This window comes from Camellia sinensis, chromosome 3, assembly GCF_055761805.1.
Source record: "Camellia sinensis isolate YWXY chromosome 3, ASM5576180v1, whole genome shotgun sequence".
Taxonomy (NCBI): domain Eukaryota; kingdom Viridiplantae; phylum Streptophyta; class Magnoliopsida; order Ericales; family Theaceae; genus Camellia; species Camellia sinensis.
Window position 1 is genome coordinate 48,195,340 of NC_138963.1, and position 19,728 is coordinate 48,215,067.

At 36.2% G+C, this 19,728-nt stretch overlaps 1 protein-coding gene across 19 annotated transcripts in view; it reads right to left on the reverse strand.

Moving 5' to 3' along the window:
• LOC114300481 (protein PHLOEM PROTEIN 2-LIKE A1) overlaps positions 1 to 5,385 on the reverse strand; it is a 28,921-nt gene extending 23,536 nt beyond the window's left edge. For 15 of the 19 annotated variants that reach the window (XM_082919717.1, XM_082919714.1, XM_082919713.1 and 12 more), the window contains exon 1: positions 5,161 to 5,357. The gene's annotated coding sequence lies outside the window, so the exon portion shown is untranslated. Of the gene's footprint in view, positions 1 to 5,160 lie in introns of all 19 variants that reach the window. The other 4 variants (XM_082919708.1, XM_082919701.1, XM_082919715.1 and 1 more) reach the window with 3 other exon arrangements.
• Positions 5,386 to 19,728: the final 14,343 nt, after the last annotated feature.

Consider the following 19,728-nt stretch of genomic DNA (forward strand, 5'->3'; position numbering starts at 1 on the left):
CTTGTGATCCTTACTTGTAGCTGTACTTGTTAAAAAAGTAATAGAACTAGCTTGCTCTTACATTTGCTGGTTTTTAAGATCCAACCCAGTAAAAAGCTGGAAAGAAAAGGCACGACAACCTTGCACCTGAGGACAATTCTTGCGAAAGTGTTCAATTAGGCCTGTTGGCGGACCAGATTCAGCTCAAATTTGGCATAATCCAAGTCCGGTCGATTAGAAAACAATCAAAATCCGAACCAATCCAATTAGGGGGTGCAAGAGTGGGTGTGGAGCGGGGTTGGAGAGGAAATCTCAACCGAACCACCAATTGATGATTGAGTTTTTTCACCCACCACCAAACCGCAGTTCACCTAGGAAGCACGGATACGGATACGGGATACGGATACGATACGATACGGATACGGCGATACGATAAAATTTGAAAAACTAGGATACGGGTACGGCGGGGATACGTTCGTAAAAAATATTATTTTAATAATTTTTAGTAATGCAGTATGCATAAAAATAAAACCTAAAGCAAAAGACAACTTGATAAAGAAGAAAGATTCCTATAAAACTAAGAGTCTTCAAGGTCAATAGCTTCAACTTGTACCCCTTCATCATTGAATATCACAAGACCTTAGCTAAAGTCAAAAAACCATTCTTAAATAAAAATTTCAGCAAATATACTTTTTTAAGTCATCAATGATAGCCTAGGAAACACGGATACGAATATGGTGATATGGGGATGTGAATATGGCGATATGTCAAAATTTGAAAAACTACGATACGGGTACAGCGGGGATACATTCATAATTTTTTTTTTTATATAATTTTAATAATGTAATATGCATGAAAATAAAACTTAAAGTAAATTAATAAATAAGGAGAGGGATTCCTATTAACCTAAAAGTGCTCAAACATTCATAAAACATCCAAAACTAAAAGCAAAAGCAAAAGCAAAAGCAAAAGCAAAAGCAAAAGCAAATGCAAATGCAAATTAAACATCATCCTTACATGCCAACACCAAAAAAAGAATGAGAGCAGAGAGAAGAAACGTGAGAGAGTGAAAAATTGAGAGAGAAGTGAGAGAGACAACAAGGATAAATTCTATTACTTTAACTCTCACTATATTCCTCTTATCAAAGAACTAAACAAAATATTATAAGTAATATATAACTTCGAGTATCCGATACTTCAAAATTAAGTATCCGATACTTCAAAATTAATAAAAAATTAATTAAGAAGTATCTGATACTTTTAAGAAGTATCTGATACGTATCCGCGAGTATCCGAGGAGTATCGGTATCCGATAAGTATCCGATACGGATACGTCACCCCTTTTGAAGTATCCGTGCTTCATAGCCAGCGGGTCAGTAGATTTATTCAAGCAGTTTTGACTTAGTGCTTGGGCGGTTCACCCAAAACAACAAAAATGAACAATTTTCCAAAACATGTTCAAAACAATATATTCTATCTCATTTGGCGTGAATGTTGCCATCCGTCTTATTATATAAAGCAAATACCTTATTTGGTGTGAATGCTGTCACATTTTTTGCTTTTCAAAAAATGCTCTCTGCATTCAATAATTATCACATCTAATAACTACCCAAAATTGTTAAAGGAGCTAAAAAACCTACTGCTTCATGGCATAACATCATTTTGTTTAAAAGAGCAATACCAAAATGGTCTTTCATTCTTTGGTTGGTTTGTCTTCAAATATTATCTACCAGAGACAGATTGCTAAGATGGGGTATGCAACTAGGTCCCTCCTGTCTACTGTGTAATGCAGCAAATGAAAGTCATAACCATTTATTCTTTGAGTGAGCATATGGTCAGAGCATCTGGAAGCAACTTTTGAGTATTAACCAGTCCAGCAGAGGTATCTTGTGCTGAAGTGATGAGTTTCAATGGTGTAGGATCAATTGCTCTAATCATTCTCTTAATACACTCTATTTGGTTCATTGGAGTGAGAAGGAATGGAATGGAATGGCAATTCCTTAGGCTTTCTTATGGAATGGCCATTCCCCTAAATTATGGCGTAAGACGATTCCATTTATTTTATTTTATTTTCTTATCTCTCTTTCTGACCATTACAACACAGCACCAGCACACTTGTTCCCACCTTTCATCATGGTCTCCACTTTCTTTTTCTTTTTTTATATTTATTTTAATCCATCTTTTTGAAAACAAAACCAATATCACTTTTTTTAATTCCTTAATTTATTTTAATAACATGAGTGGCCTCTCTTTTCCACCATCTCCCTCTTTTTCTACACAATATTTTTGTACCACCGCCCACTCCATGATTTCCATATTAATATTATTATTATTATTATTATTATTATTATTATTATTATTATTATTATTTTCCCAAAAAAAAAAAAAAAAAAAAAAAAAAATTCATTCCAGTTGATTTTTCTGCCTTACCACACCTACCATTCGAGTTTGCCAAACACACTTATTTTATTCATGTCAGGATCAACCCCGATCATAATTTTACACGAGAAAAAAAAAAAAAAAAAAAAAAACCACCATAACACACCCAACACCCACAGTGGGATTTTTCTTCTCTACTCTGCTGCAGATCTCTTCTTCTTTCCTCCGTCCTGGGCGGCCCTTGACGGTGCTGCCTCCGTGTTTCCTACGCCGCCGAGCACGTTCACTCCTCCATACTCCTCCACTGCAGCATACGGCGGACCTCCAAATCGGAACATGACAGTGGCCTTCCGCTTCAGCTCCTTATTTTCTGCTTTCAGCACACTTATCTCTGCTCGCGCATCCTTATACATGCGTTGGAGCAGAGCCAGCTGGGAATTTAAATGCTGCACCTCATTTGTCCTACTCTGCAGCCGGTTCGACAAATTTGTGACCGCCGTCATGGTTTCCACGCATGACTTCAGAGTATACTGATTAGCCTCAATATCAGTTTGCACCGCCATTTTTTGCTCCACCGACCGCATCGGAAAGTTCAATGGAGCAAAACCAGAGGTGTTTGGTTGAGGTTCACTGGTCACCGCACCAGTTATTTCTCTTGTGGGCTCGTTCAGTTCTGGAAAGAGCGTGAGCAGGTTCTGGGTAGCTGGACGGGAAGAAGAGGCCATGTTTTTGGGTTGCTAAGTGTTTCAGCGAAATAGCAATTTCAGACTGGTAATGTTCGGAAGGGTTGGTGACAGAATGGCAACAAAGTGTTCCACAGTTTCTCTCTCCGCAGAGGCAGAGTTTTTTCAGCGAAGGGTTGGTTTCAGAGGTTTCAGAATGGTATGCCTCAGCCTCAGCCTTCGTCTTGGTTAAATAGCCGAGGCAGCCACGCGTATCGCGCGCCTCTTGCCGCCCGACAAACTGGCACGCCTTTTCATGGCACATCTTTTGACAAAGTGGACACGCCTTTTGATGGCACGCCTTTTGATGGCACGCCTTTTGATGAATTGGGCACGCCTTTTGATGGCACGCCTTTTGACAAAATTGGGCACACCTTTTGAGGGTGCAACTTTTTAAGAGTCCGACAAGACTCTGTAAACTGTCCCGACATTGATTCCGGTTAGCTCCTTTATGGGTCCGACAAGACTCTGTAAACTGTCCCGACATTGATTCCGGTTAGTTTCTACAAGGGTCCAGCAAGACTCCGTAAACTGTCACAACATTGTCTTCTACAACGGTCCGACATGACCCCATAAACTGTCTTCTACATCGGTCTGACACCACCATACAGTGTCCTCTACAACGTTATGACACCCCATACAGTGTCTTCACCAACGGTCTGACACGACCATACAGTGTCTCCTATCCTTTTTTATTTTTATGTATTTTCTTGTTTTGTTACTCTCTCCAAACTCAAGTTGGTTAGTTTCTCTCCTCCTTGAGTTTGCGGGGGGCTGTTAGAATTTCCCATCTTTACCTTCACCTACTCCACTACACACTCCACTTCACCTACCTCTACTCCACTACACACTCCACTTCACCTAACCCACTATCACCTCCACTACACCTACTACCACATTTTCTTCTATATATAGATTGTATAGGAATTGTAATTAATGAATCTTGTAATCTATCAATCAAGACATCAATCAATAATACATAAATTCTTACAGTTTTTTCAGTCTAACCAAACATGGGAAAGAAAATTTTGATGGAATGATCATTCCATTCCACTTCATTCTAGCGAGCCAAACTCTAACTAAAAGTATAGCCCATAAACTATCCTTAGCTTGTGTTGTACACCAAATCTGGGTTGAAAGGAATGGGAGTGTTTAGGCAGGTTAACAATCATTCAGATGTTATTCTTGCCTAGGCTATTACAGAAATTAGAGCTAGGCTATGTTCTTTGAGGTATGTGAAGAACTCCTTTATTAATTGGCAAACGAGCTAGGATTCGGATGTTTCTCCTTCGATCCTTCAAGTGCATTGCTAGTTTACTGGGTCACTTTTTTCCCTGTAATTTTAGACTGTAAGTTTGGGTTTGGGTTTTGACCCTTGCTCTTCGTACTTGTTTTGTGCTTTGAATAAAATCTTAACCTCAAAAAACAAATATATAATGATAAAAAGTTCTACTCATTCATCAACCCATCCAAAAAATTAATATAAAAGTATCCCAAATTTTAATATAAAATTATAAATCGCATTTGCACCACCACTATTTAGCATTATAAAGACTAGAGCATTAATCCATTTAAAAGAATCTTCAGATAGCAACTATACAAATCCTCAACAAATCAAAAAAAAAGAGAAAAAAAAAAAAGAAAAAGAAAAGGCATCCACATTGTCCAAGAAGCACAAACTCAAAATCTGTAGATTATCAAACTAAAAGATAGACAAAACCCTGGCTTTGACACTCTAAATTCCCCATTTATACACTAGAAATATTATCCCTTAAGCTGTGTTTGGTTAAGGGATTTAGGTAGGGATTTGAAAAAAAAATAAGGGAAAAAGGGTATGAAATTATATTTTATCACATTTCACATTTTTTTTTTATTTCTCTTTCCAAATCTCTCACCAAATCCCAACCAAATACAGCATTAATGAAGAAATATAACATCCATGGTCTCTAGGAAGTAAACTACAGGAAACAAAGCAAGATCAAAGGATAAAAGAGAGGGGAAAGAGGGAAATAAAGCTAAAATCAGAGAGAGAAACACACAGAGTGAGATAGGAAGGTAGAGAGAGAGATAGAGAGAATACCTTTACTCTGTCGCTTTGTGCCAATTTTGTTTCACAAACATAAATCTGTTATCGACGCACTGCGATAGCGGATGGCTGGTGGAGCTGGGGATCAGGGCCACCAAGCTCCGCCGTACGTGAGCTCTCTTAAGAGGATTGAAAAAGAAAACCGCAAAGAATGCAGAAATTAAATCGTATTTTAAATTTTAAAAAAAAAATTCAGATTATTGCCATTGTAAAATTCTTAAAGCCCGTGGGTGGATTGAGGGATTGGAAGTATAGGCCCAGTTTGGTGCAGTTTATTTCAGCTTTTAGCTTAATTTAAACTATTTTGATGTGTTTGGTTTAATTTAACAATGCAGCTTATAGCTCTTTGTAAGTCAAATAAGCTATAAGTTGTTAAGGCATAAGCTATAAGCATTTTCCCACAGTTCTACCAAACATAGTGTGATCGGAAGATTGTTTATTAATTTTTTTTTTTCATAATCAACGATAAAAAGATAATAATAATTTTTAAATTAATATTAAGTATAAAAATTTAAATAAATTACTACAAAAATATTTCACATAAAATTTTATAATTAATTTTAATTAAAATCGAAGAGAAAGTATTGTGTATAATTAGTATATCACAAACAATGTAAAAAAATTATATATTTAAGACTTAAACTAAATTATATAATAGTAAGATAAATTAATTTTTTACAAAATTTGAGTAAAAATTTCATATAATAGTGATATTACGTCATTATTGACATATGATATCACCGACCAATAGTAAAGCAATATATAAAGGGTAAATTTCACATGCAAATATAATTAAGACTAGTAACTTTTACATATATATGGGGTCGTTTGGGATGATCACTTTTTGGCTAAAAAATAGGGAAACAAATAATCATTTGAGATAACTTTTTAACTTTTTACGAAAATATGTGCATTTTAATATTTTAACAAATACCAAAATTACTGTATTACTCCTATACCCCCTATGGGTACTGACAATGACGAACAGCTTAGCCAGTACGAATTGTTTTTTCATTTGTGGTTCAGAAGATATATATATGTATAATTTTTTTTTTTTTTTGCTTTTCATTTGGGGTGGGCAAGGAGAGTCCGGATCCTCTCCAGCCAACTCCTCCGCCCATTCCTTCTGTCAAGGTCTAGGATTTGGCCACGTCACCAGGGCCAAAAGCTACGGCTCAGATCAAGTTTGGTTTCATAAATAAAATAAAATAAAATAAATCAATTTTTTTTTTTTAACTCAACACAGCAACAATCTTCTCCAATTTTGTTTGCTATATATGTTGATTAAAATTGAATACTTTCGCGATCAGGACTTGGCTTGATCGATGAAGATTAAACATTGCTAGTAATGTATGAGAGAGCTGGAGTTTTTTGTGCGCTATTTGTGGAAGGAATCTTCGAGAAAAGGAAAAAACAATCGAAGTGAAGAATTGATTTGTAATGAGCAGAGAACTCCCATGCATACATATATATATATACAAAATAGATAATGGTCATTCATTGGAGATCAGAAACAGAAAACTCCAATGCATACATAGATATATACAAAATAGATACAAATGTATGGATGTTATATACATATATATATATCTTCAATTGCTTTCATTGTGCATGATAATGGCTCTAGTTCGCGGTCGTCGGAGCTCTGGTTCGCTTGATGTTCACCGCCGTCGATGTTCACCGTTGATAAGGGAAAAGACGCAAGGAAGACAACTTTATTTTGCTGTTTTTGAAAACAATAACTTACAGACTCGAAAACAATAACTTTTAGTATCTTTTTGATCGATTTTGGTGTTAGGGCTTTTTTGATTTTGATCTTGCATTGATTGGAATCAAGGCGTTTTTGGGGTGTGAATGGATGGGAGAGGGGGGATCGAGAGAGGAGAGTGAGGAGAGAGAGTGGTAAAGGGGTTGAAGAAGGTGGGAGAGAGCAGAGTGGCGAAGCTGAAGAGTTCGATGGTTTTCGAGGCCTCGAATGAATCTGTGAATGAAAAAAAAAAATTGAATTTTTTTTTTTTTTAAAAACCAAACTTGATCTGAGCCATAGCTTTTGGCCTTGGTGACGTGGCCAAATCCTGACCCTTGATAGGCGGAATGACAGGAGGAGTTGCCTGGAGAGGATCCAGACTCGGGCAGGGATAGGTCATTTTTTTTTTTTTTTTTTTTGCTGTTCGCACGTGATCATCCATATGTACTTGTTTACTTTCTTTTCACCCACTTGTGCAAATGTTTTTTTTTTCTTCTTTTCTTTTTAATTATTTTGATTATGTAACAAATTTAAAAATACAATTACAATTTATTATTTTTTGTAATATTTAATTTTTTGTAATTTTTTTTTAATTACAATTTGTTTTTTTTAATGATTTTTTTGTAATTATTATTTTTGTAATTACAATTTATTATTGTTTTTTGCAATTACAATTTATTGCAATATTTGTTGTAGTTGTTGTGACTTTGGTACAACAAATTATTTCCTTGTAATTAATGATATAATAATACAATCACTTTGAGCAACATACATCAGTGCTACACAACATACAGCGAATATAACACCCGCGCACAACAACAAATGCGCCGGCCTTAATCGTGCGCTTGTTGTCGCAGTGTGTATATAATATTTACTCTTACAGTTGTCATATGGGGATATGAGTCCCCTAGCTCCATGATATCGCCAACTTAGGTGTATTCGGGGTGGTTGGGCATTTGCAGCGTAACGTACTTGTCGGGCATTTGCGGCGTAACGCATAGCAACAAATGTGTCGGCCTTAATCATGCGCTTGTTGTCGCAGTGCGTATATAATATTCGCTCTTACAGTTGTCATATGGGGATCTGAGTCCCCTAGCTCCATGATATAGCCAACTTGGGTGTATTCGGGGTGGTCAAGCATTTGCGGCGTAACGTACTTGTCGTCGTCTGGGAGATTGTGCATGATCGTGTCAGATTGATTGTGCCAGCATATGAAATTATGTAAATCCATCGACGCACATACGAATAGCACTTGATTGGAAAATTTTATCTTCGGCATATTTCGCAAAGCCCCCCCACCTCGATTTCCAAGCACCGAATGTCCGCTCGATACAACTACGCAAGAACGAATGTGCCTTGTTGAACCGTTTGAACTCGTTCGGTGGTATTCGGTTGCGATGGGCATTTTGGTGATAGCGATACCCCTTGTACGGGGCTAGATATTCTGTCTTGTTGCTGTACCCGCTATCGACCAAGTAGTATTTGCCTGCAAATGTAGAACAATATAACTTATAAATATGAAATGGTATTTTTATGAAATCGTTACAACTTTTTCACTTTCGTTTTTACTTTTGCCCTTCATATATTATTGATAAACTATTGTTTACTAACTTATGTTAATTATTGAAATACAAAAATTACAGTAACCCTTCACATAACAAAAATATTCTATTAATTTAATGATGAGATTCCTTAGCAATTTCAAACTTGAAATCGTATGTGGGATCAAATAAAAAAATGTATTGTTTGTACTTGGCTACCCTCTATTTGATTTTTGTTAGCACATACTCCTACATTTTTGTAGTTCTTATTTGAAAATCGATATAATCTGGTTTTTATTGTACCAAGAAACCTTTTGTTACCATCACCTCTATGATTAATTTTTTACAGTTTGTCAAGTTCATTGTGAAGCAGGAATTTCTTACCTGTCGTGAGGTGTGGGAATCGATGTTTAGGCCCGGTTGTGACATAGTGTAACACCCTGTTGTCGTGCATGCTCCCGTCCCAACCAGCGTACATAAATGTGAAGCACAAATCAAAGACACAAATGGCAATAATTTTGCATTGGCACACATTTCCGGCCGTAGTATGAGAAAGCATATTCATTGGACACACGGGCCATAACGTACATGCCGTCCAGTGCCCCAATGTAGTCCTAAACAAGTAAAAATTGCAAAGTGTAAAATTTTATTGCATATGTTATGAATGACTTCATCGCACAAAAATTTATACATGATGTCACCTTGATTGGCCGGTACTGCGGCTTGGAGCGTGAATGTGGATGGCCCCCTTATTAGACTTGATCGAGCGCAAGACTCCTATTATGAATTGACGTAACTGGTATCATGACTTGCAAAACCTCGTGGAAATGGCGTGACAATGTCTCTTTTGAGTGTTGGAACCATTGCAAAACAGAAATGAAAATTGCTACATTCTCTTTGAGCGGCACCCCATACTCTCGTTGCGGCACTGTCAACCCAAAATCGTGTAAAGTGTCGCATAACAACAAGAACACTGCTCGGGGCATACTGACTGCATCTTCAAACCGGCACTGGTGGCCGTTAAACAACTCATGCATCCATAATCGGCCCGACAAGATTGATGTATTTCGCGGGACTTTGTAGTAATTGTTGAAATAATACGTTGCTGCAATGTTCCACGCTTCTACCAAGTTGTGGTCAGTTTGTACAACCATTTCCCGTGCAATTTCATCGATTGCTTCCTCTAATGGTGCATTTCCATAGATGTTACTAGGACCGGCTTCATTCACCATGTTACGTATACGAAGCTGAAAGGATGACCAATAATAGAGGAAGAGAGAGAGAGAGAGTGTGTGATACCCCTGTTCCATATTATGCTAATTTATCCTCCTTATGCATATGATTATGTGTTTGTTATGATTTTGAGTGCCATTTATATGAATATATGTGGTTTTGAATTTTTATCTGTTCACTGTAGGAATATCTGTTGGATTATCTGCTTCGGAATTTAAATTGAAGGCCTTATCGGCCACGAAACCCGAAATTGATTACGCCATTGTGATTAGCGTAATTTTTAAAGCCTACGGTGAAATTTAATTGGAAATTGATTTGGATCAAATTAATTAGATTAAATTAGTGTATTAAGTGCCCAATTGTTTTATATTCAAATAATGTGTTGAGTGGGGGCCTTAATACACTCTCCTTTCATTCTTTTGAACTCAAAAATCTGAGGGATACAATTGTGAAAGAGAGAGAGGCCGGCCATAGAGTAAGAGAGGGGAGAAATTGTGCAATTTTGGCTCAAAGCTTGGAAACCTTGAAGATTTCCCAAGAATTTGTTATGGATTGTGAGAATCAAAGCTCCTAGGTGAGTATTTCATGGATTCTAGTTTGTAATTTTGTGTATTCAAGCTAGTTGGGTAATCAAGAGTAAGTTTGGCATGAAATTAAGTTGATTTTGTTGAAATTAAAGCCAATAGATGCATGCATGTATATAATTGTCTTGAATTTGCATAATTGTGCTTGAATTACATGACTCATGTTAAATTTTGGTTGAAATCCATGTATTTGACTATCTTTTCATCATATGGGGTGAGAATGAGGGTTATATGCCACATGCATGTACAATCCATGGGAGTAGAAGCTTTGAATGCATGAAGTTGTTATGTTAGTGATGAATTTGGTGGAAAATGAGCCATGCATGGATTTGATTTATGAAATTGAGCTTCAAAATGTTGTAATTTAGTGTTTGTATCATGTTAGCACACATATATATGAAGTTTGAGCCAAAATCATGCATTTGGAGCCTTTGAATTCGAAGTTGGAGCTCAAGAACACATTCTGGATTTTCCAGAAATTTGATGTCTGCTTGAGCGGGGAAACCGCCGCTCGAGCGTGAATTTCGTGCTCCCAATATTTTTGTGCAGGCATGATGTCCGCTCGAGCGGGTAAGTCCATGCTCGAGCGGGGAGCTATGTAGGATGGACTTCCGCTCGAGCGCTAGAATGCACACTCAAGCGTAAAAATGACATAACCAATACTTTTGCAGACCTCATGGGTCCGCTCGAGCGGGGAAGTCCACGCTCGAGCGGGGACACTGTTTCTAAAAATTTTGTGTGATCGTTCTGTGTTTCGTTTTCCGTTCTCTTTCACTTGCAAGCACTCTTAGGCATACATTAAGCATTGTAATTGAGTTAAAGAGATAAGAATGAAGCCTAAAGAGGAATATGTAAATTAAAGAACGGATTGAATCATTTGTGACCCATATGTGTTATATGATGTGTGGGGTCAACTCCAGGGCAAATCCACAAGCCGATCACTGTGAGTAATATCTGATATCTGAAATATGTTGTTGTCCAAATTGCTTACTTCTATGTAAGTTTTATAAGTTCATTGATTCGTATGGTGGACAATGGTTGTTATACTAAATGAATGGGCCAGATGCCATTTTGATAAGAATGAATGAATGGGCCGAAGGCCGCTTTGAGATAAATGATTGGGCCGAAGGGCGATTGACATGAATGATTGGGCCGAAGGCAGATTGACATAAATGGTTGGGCCAAAGCCTGTTTGATGCAAATGAAAGTTTGACATGCATGAATGGGCCAGAGGCCAGTTTGATATGAAAGTTTGAAAGGCCTAAAAGGCCAGTTTGATATGGAACATGAATAATAGTTTGACACTAATGAATTGGGCCCGAGGCCGTATGATGTGTTTGGAACCGCAGTTACTTAACTTACATATGTCTATGTATGTATGTATTAGTAGAAATGTAAATTGGGCCTAAGGCCGTTTGATGTATATTGTTCCAATGTGTATTCTTTATTTGATATTATTCACTGGGCTTTCGCTCATGCTCATTCATGTGTTTGTAGGTGAGCCAAGAGAAGTCCAAACCCAGCCTCAGTGAAGCCTCTATGGAACAACTAAGGTTTTGAAGAGTCAGCACTTGCGTCTCACGCACGAGACACGTCTTCGCCCTTCTGCCATTCTATGTTATTTTGTCATGTCGGCGAGGACTTTGGTGTACGTCTGTATATAGCTTTGTTTTGGCTGACTTAGATTTGAATGATCCTGTCTGTATAGAACTTCATGTTACTATACTTTCTGTTGTGAGTTATTAACATATGTATGTATGGAATGTTATGATGTGCATATAAGCACGGCTCTATGGACAAAGTTTTAAATCTGCTTTCGATTTGGCCCCTTTACTCTGATGAGTTTTGTCTTATTTGGTTTGAGGCTGTAGGTAATCTCGTGATTACTAGCCGGTTATGGCCTTAACCTATAGGGGCGGGTTCAGGTCGTGACAGAGAGAGAAAGTGAGAAAAGGGCTCTGCCAACCTTGCGAGCAAAAATGAATTTTAAAACCAATGTGCAGGAAAAGATAGGCAAGGAGAATAGCATGACAGGCCTACGTGAGTTGCCTTGCCAAGGATTTCAACAAAGTGCATAATACAATAAAATTGTTGTACTAATATGAAAAAGTATTTTACATTTTTCTAAAATGATATAATTTTTCTCACCACAAAATATAATATTTTTGTACACGACAATAATATTTTATTCACTTTGAAATATACACATTTTCATTTAGTACAATGATATATAATTTTTTTCACCGTATGGTACACACCATAAATTAAACTGAACACCAATCAGTCAGTGAATTTTCATAAAATAAATACTGATCATTATAGTCTGTAATTCTTATTGAAAATGATTTTGAAAAACATAGTACTCATTATTGTTTTGAAAAAATTATTTTAACAATTATTAAGGGCCTGTTTGGTAACCATTTCGTTATCAATTTTCAGTTTATATTTAGAAAAATTTTAAAAACTGTCATAAAAACTTGTTTGATAATTTTTTTGTTTATAAATGGTTGTCTCAGTTTATAAATTTGAGGAAAAAACATAAGCTCAAAAAATGAGTTTACATTGGTTTTTAAACCGAAATTTAAAAATTTGACTAACAAGTTTTTTTCAATTAATTTTTTTTTTCAATGATGATTGTGTTTAAACTGATTTGGTCCAACTCTGAATACCAAGAAATTATTTTTAACATATTTGGTCCAACTCATTATTGTGGTTTTTGACACGCCATTTTAATCACATGGTGAGAACAACAATTGGTATTGCAAAGATTTAACATGCTATGTTTTTACAAAAAAAGAAAAATTTGATTGCGTTTTTCAAATCTATTTCACTAACCAACATATGTTGAGTTTGATGACACAATTTTGCTTCCTGTGTCCTTAACCTTTTGTGTAAACGTAAAAAACCAATTGGCTCTTTTTCCCTGCAAAATTGTCGACCACTTCAATTGACAAATATAGTCCCTGTATGAATTGGTAGAAAACAAATGTTAAAACATTAACATGCAGACTATTAAAATTAATTGAAATCCAAAAACAAAGCACAATTATTCAGGAACGTCGCAGCATTTTTCGAGGTAAAAAAAAGTAATGAAAATAAAATTAAAAGCACAACTTTAGTTTCAGTTTTTGTAAAATGCAGGAACTATGAGGTGGAACAACTTCTCAACACCAGCCCCTCATTTCGGATCCATGCGTTGGGCCGGATGGGCCCCTTAAAATCTAGGACTGCTCGATTCGAAGCCAACTAATTACCGTGTCGTCCGTGGAAAACTATAGCATTATGGCTTGATTTGTCGGGTTGTCCATTAGGGAAACAGCAAAAGGTATGAGCGGGTCATCCGGGCCAAGACCGTTCAGGGAGTACAACTTTGCCAAGCACTTGCCAATCACCTCCGGTGTCAAATGTAGGTAATCATGATGCACTTGAACCTCGCGCTATTGTGATTTTACTGATGACGCAAGGTTTTCCATGCTACTCGCCAACTTCGAAGCTCCCTCGCTCTGCCTTTTTTTTCGCTACCCCTGAATGCTACCTCCGAATTTATGTTTCGTCGGCCCAGTAGTTGGAGTCTGTTCCATAGACGCGTCACAGCCCTCAACTGTGTGCTCACTGTTGGCGACAGGTTAAAAAGGTGGTAGCCCACTGCTGTCCTCGTAATCTTCTGCATCCAAAAGGGAAGACACGTCATCCGCTACGACCGGGTTGAAATCAGCGCCGGGTGTCCATGCAAAATTTCCTATTGTCGTAGCACCTTCGTACACCCTTCACGTAAGTTCCACGTGTTCCAATGGCTTTGTTTTGAACTTCACAGCATTCTTGTCAATCTGAATAAAAAAACAAATACACACATGGAAGTGGCAGATAATTATTGTTTCTGGAAATTATTAATGGCTATATCATATATTATTACATTGTAGTTAGTAGACAGAGCTCAACAAGTTTATCCACTAATGTAACAATATTTTGAAACATACTGGGACCAACAATTGGAAGAGTTTATCCACTAACAATATTTTCAAAGATACTAGGACCAACAAGTTTATTCACTAATGTAACAATATTTTGGAAGACTTGAAAGATCCAACAATTGGCTCACCTAACAGTGTTTACTGTTGTAACAATATTTTGAGTATTCAAATACCAATAATAATCGCAATTGAAGTTTGACACTCATGTACCACCATACAATAATGTGACTAATCAAATACCAATAATAATTCGAATTAAAGTTTAAAACTCATGTAAAACTAATTTGAATTTTACAAACCTATTTCATTCAAATATTCTGTAAACAATTAAAAATGCACACTTCAAACTAGAATTTGAAAACTTATACGTTGACAATATAAGACCTTAAGGCCTTTCATTCAAAAGGCTAACCAAACACTGATTTGGACCCTATTGCCTAATGAAGTTCACCTTCAAAATCGTGTGTCCGAAGAGCTCCAGTTTATTTTCTTCTTTAAGAACAAAATGGTACTTTTTTTTATTATTATATATCATTATTAAAAAAGAAAACAGTGGCCATTGAGTAGTATTGTGGTTTCCGAATTTGGTTAGTGAAGGTAGCCACTATTTTGGTGTCAAACTTCGAAACATCAATATGAAACTAATAGTTGTTTATGAGTGGAGGTTCACCATACATAAGGTACAAGTACCGTTATGCAATTGTAGATGTTAAGTTGGTGAAATTTAGGCAACCAGGTTCCAATACAATCATTTTAATCAATATACTCTGGAATTAACAAAAAAATTACAAGCATGTCACCAATCAAACAAACAAATAAAAAATTAAAATCTAGTGACCATGTTCAGATATATATAGCACCTAAGCTGAAAAGAGTTCAGTAACATTATACAAATAAAGTGCAGTTGTTTAGAAATAATAACTTTGTATTTTGGAAAATATCCCAACAATACTAAAATCCCGATTCAATAAAGTACATTGTAAGAGTTGATATTATTGAGGGGCTCATCACAGTTTCAGCAAAAATAACAATAAGGTTTTATATGTATAGCTGAACCCACTTTATCCACATTAAAAGCATCTTCGAAAAATTTTCAAAATCCGTATGGAATTGTGCTTCTAAGAAAATTTGTCGTCAAACTTGTAACAAAAATAACAATAATAGTGGTTAAGCCCAATTGCAAGAGTATTACCATTTCCTGATAACATTGGTTAAGCCCAATTGCTTCTTATCATGCCATTGATCAGTGTCATTGATTAAACTTTAAGTGACCTTAAAGATAACAATATATGAAGTTCTTAAGCTATACATATTATTTCACTTACCTTGTCTCCTCATTGGTCCATTTCCAATAATCAGAATGATTACTCCAACATATATCAAGTTTCCTTGCAAATAGCATGAATCAATTCTTGCTCGTCTTTTCGTTGACATAATACTTCTACAGTTGTAGTAACGAAAACATACATGAATAGCAATACATAATCACAACAATGGAAACAAAAAAGAAAAATAAAGATAGTAACTATCCATACTTAAATGTAAAAGATAACTGTTCTATTTGTTGCGCTAAGAAGAGTACAACACAAGCATAAAACATGACACAATTGAGAGCACAATTAATTATAGAATTACTTTGAATTTCTCAAATTCGATCAAAAGTTCAAGTTTGTTAGAGATAAACAAAGAAAAAACCTCTACATAGGTGCTTAATAATAATGCAAACCTTACGGATTTCAAAATAACATATGTAGAACATAAAAGTAATTTTCATTGATGACAAGACAGATCTAAAAAAAACTTGTCTTACAAAGCTGTCACAAACTCTATTTAATCATAGAATTGAATCCTAAAATCCTCGTAAGATTAAATCATACCCCTAAACTAAATATAATTCGAACAATACACATCCTTACCTAAAAATAACAAAAAGATCAAAACACCCTTAATACCCCTAGCTTTATTAGTACACCATGCTTTCAAATAGTTCCTACAATATCATGAACAATACAATTGATAGTGGTCCTGTTTGGTATAGTTTCCAACAAGCTAAAATTTGATAATCAAAACATAGAAGCTACACCAGACAGGACCAATTTGTACATACTCCAACTTATGGTGTTTGTAAACAGCACAACTTGCTATATATACCTATATATATTGTGAAATTATGTCAAGTACCATAAATCATGATCTTGATCATTGACACCCCCAAATGATACATTTTTGTTTACATATTTTCTATTTTGCAAAAAAAATGAACACAAAATTATCTTGACATCAAAATTTTGAATATAAATAATTTCAGGATTTATTAAACATAAAAGCACAAGTTTATTTTGGCGTAGTATAAATATTTTATATGTGCACACAATATTATATATGGGTACATTACATACATTTCATTACATAGTTAAGGTTCAAAGAATAAATAAATATATAATAGAGAATCACTATGAAACATGAAATATATACTGATTCTGAAATAATAATAAAAAGTTTCATCGGTTCATCTAAGATGTGGGAGAAAATCTATATAGACTTGCCAGTTTCTTGTCTTCTAAGAATACTCCAGTGTAGAGCTGCTTACACAACTTATCAGAACAAGACGTGTCGATCATTTTCTTTGCATTATGCAAAATCGATAAGAAATTAAGTGGGGGCCTTGTTTTTCCTTTTCTTGAGCGATTTCCTTTCCTTTCATTGAATATGTCTTACTAGTTTTTCCAACTTGGTGGATCTCTGCAGTCCCACTAGCTACCATCCTAGCTACCTCCAAAAAGATCTGCAGTCCCACTAGCTGCCATCCTAGCTACATCCAAAAAGAAAAAGGAAATAGGAGGAAGCAAAAAAAGTATAACACGATAAAATCAAAAGTGTTATTTCTTATTTTAAGAGACTAATAATGTAACGCCCTCAAAATAATAACAATAAACCCATCAGATAAGACATGCATTTTCATTTAAACTAACCGCATTCCTTTCATTCATTAGAATTCCAAGACATAAGTATTACATGTTAACCTCATAACAAAATGCCCTACGGGCTTACAGCTTTCCAAGTTAACACTTGGTTACAACAAAGAGTTCTAACTCGTTTACACATTAAGCCATGGGCTTGAAGTTACATGTAATACATCAAAAGTTAAGCGACAAAAGTATGTCCGCCACTAGCCTCCCAGCTATGTCCTTGGAGGTGGCATGCTTCCTGCACCTGAAAATGATATTCCCATATAGGGTGAGCCACAGCCCAGTAGAAATACACTAAACCAACCATGGACAATGACTAAAATATTAGCAATTGATAGTTGGTCAACACTGATACAATCACATAAATTACATATTTATGCCAACGACTTACAAGTCCCAATTACTTTTCATTTTCCCTTTTTCAACAGATAAGCATGCTAGCTCTATCATCATTTCCACAGATATGTATAAAAACTATATCTCACATTCTCAACAGATATGTATAACAACAATATCCACAGATAAGCATACAAGCTGTATCCACATTCTACAACAGATATGTATATCAACAATATCCACAGATAAGCATACAAGCTGTATCCACATTCTACAACAGATATGTATATCAACAATATCCACAGATAAGCATACAAGCTGTATCCACACTTCACAAAGATAAGCATATGAGCTCTATCTTCACTTCTCTAGACAAGCATATGAGCTCTGTCTACGGAGTTCATCCCCTATCTCCTCCCAATACCTATCCGGTTTAGAGGTACATCCCCTATCTTCCCCTAAACCGCGGAGTACATCCCCTATCTCCTCCTCTACACATAACGTATATAAACACATTGGTTCTATATACAATCACACAATACATACAATTAATGTATTCTATCAACCGTCAAGTTCCATGACACATTCCATTGATTAGTTTCCGTTTACCTAATCATCATGCATTGTCTACAACAATCACGACTATCCTCCACCGATAGCCCAAAGCAGTTATTTCTAAACAGAAAATAAATGCACAAATGGATATTCAATCAACATTTCATTTCCTCATTTCTCACCATTAATTATCCCAATTAATCAAACAATGTAATTAGGCCATTTTCCATAATTACCATTTCAATCCTTAGGTCCCATTTTCATCAATGATTTAACATTTATTCCATTTCTCCATGCCAAACATGCATCTAGGTTTATTATGAATAAAACCCCAACTTTTGTAAAATTACACAAAAGCCCCAAACTTTCACAAAATTACCAAAACAAGCCCAACATCTCAAAATACCAAAATTTAAAGACAAAACCCATAGAGAGGAGTAGGTTATCCCTACCTCAAATTCGGAGTCCCAAAGGAGAAGATGACATAACCCAACGTGCTCCAAAACCCGAGATTTTCAGATTAAAATGAAGCCCTCGACGATCAACAACTTTTTTGTAAAGGCCAAAGGTGAGTAAATCACTCCTACTAGATCAAAACCTAGAGAGAAGGTAGAGTCTAGAGTGAGAGGCTCAACAATGGTGATTTTTGAAAAAGTAAGAGAGAGAAGAGAAAGTAAAAAGTGATTTGAAAAGTCACAATTTCGGGACTTAAACCCAGTCGTCCGCTCGAGCGTAAAACACCCCGCTCGAGCGTCCACTCCCAGACTTCCGCTCGAGCGGCCAACCTCCCGCTCGAGCGCAGAATGCACTCGCCCAGCACTTTTGCAGAACCAGGCCTCCGCTCGAGCTCCCAACCCTACGCTCGAGCTCACAACACTGCACAACAAGATACTGGATGGATGTATTCCCCGCTCGAGCGCCAACACCTCCGCTCGAGCGGACAGGCCAAAAATCTGGGCAACTAGTTTTGGTTTCTAAACTCAACCAACCTGAAACAAATCCGCCCAACACATCCTATAACTCAAATACTAAGTAAAAAGGATGTAAACAAAATAATAAACAACTACCAACATCCACGGACACATGTCCGGATCACGGTATAACAAGGGTAAACCCGGGATCGCTATAACCTCCCCCCCTTAAAGAATTTCGCCCCCGAAATTAAGCACAAGTTTTCAAAACAAGTTTTCCTTCATTTTAGACAATGTTACAATTTAACATTCAACAATTCGACCCATTACCGGTCATCCCATCCCCTTAACAAGAGACATATCACAATATGTAAACAACATATGTATTTTCAACATGCATTAACATTATGCACTATCTTTCCAATTTCAACAATATATTCAACAAATATAGTGTCACATTCAACTTCCATATGAGGCAAGTTCCAAACATACTTCCAATAATCAAAACATTTTCAATGTTTCACAACTTAAGACATATATAAAAGCTCTTAAGTTCAACAAAAAGTAAAATTTAAATACAAGATTACATATCAACAAACAAGTTCGGATATTTCTCACGGACTCCCGACTCACGTTCCCAAGTGGCTTCCTCCACTCCGTGATGTTTCCACAAGACTTTCACCAAAGGAATGGTCTTGCCACGCAGGACCTGATC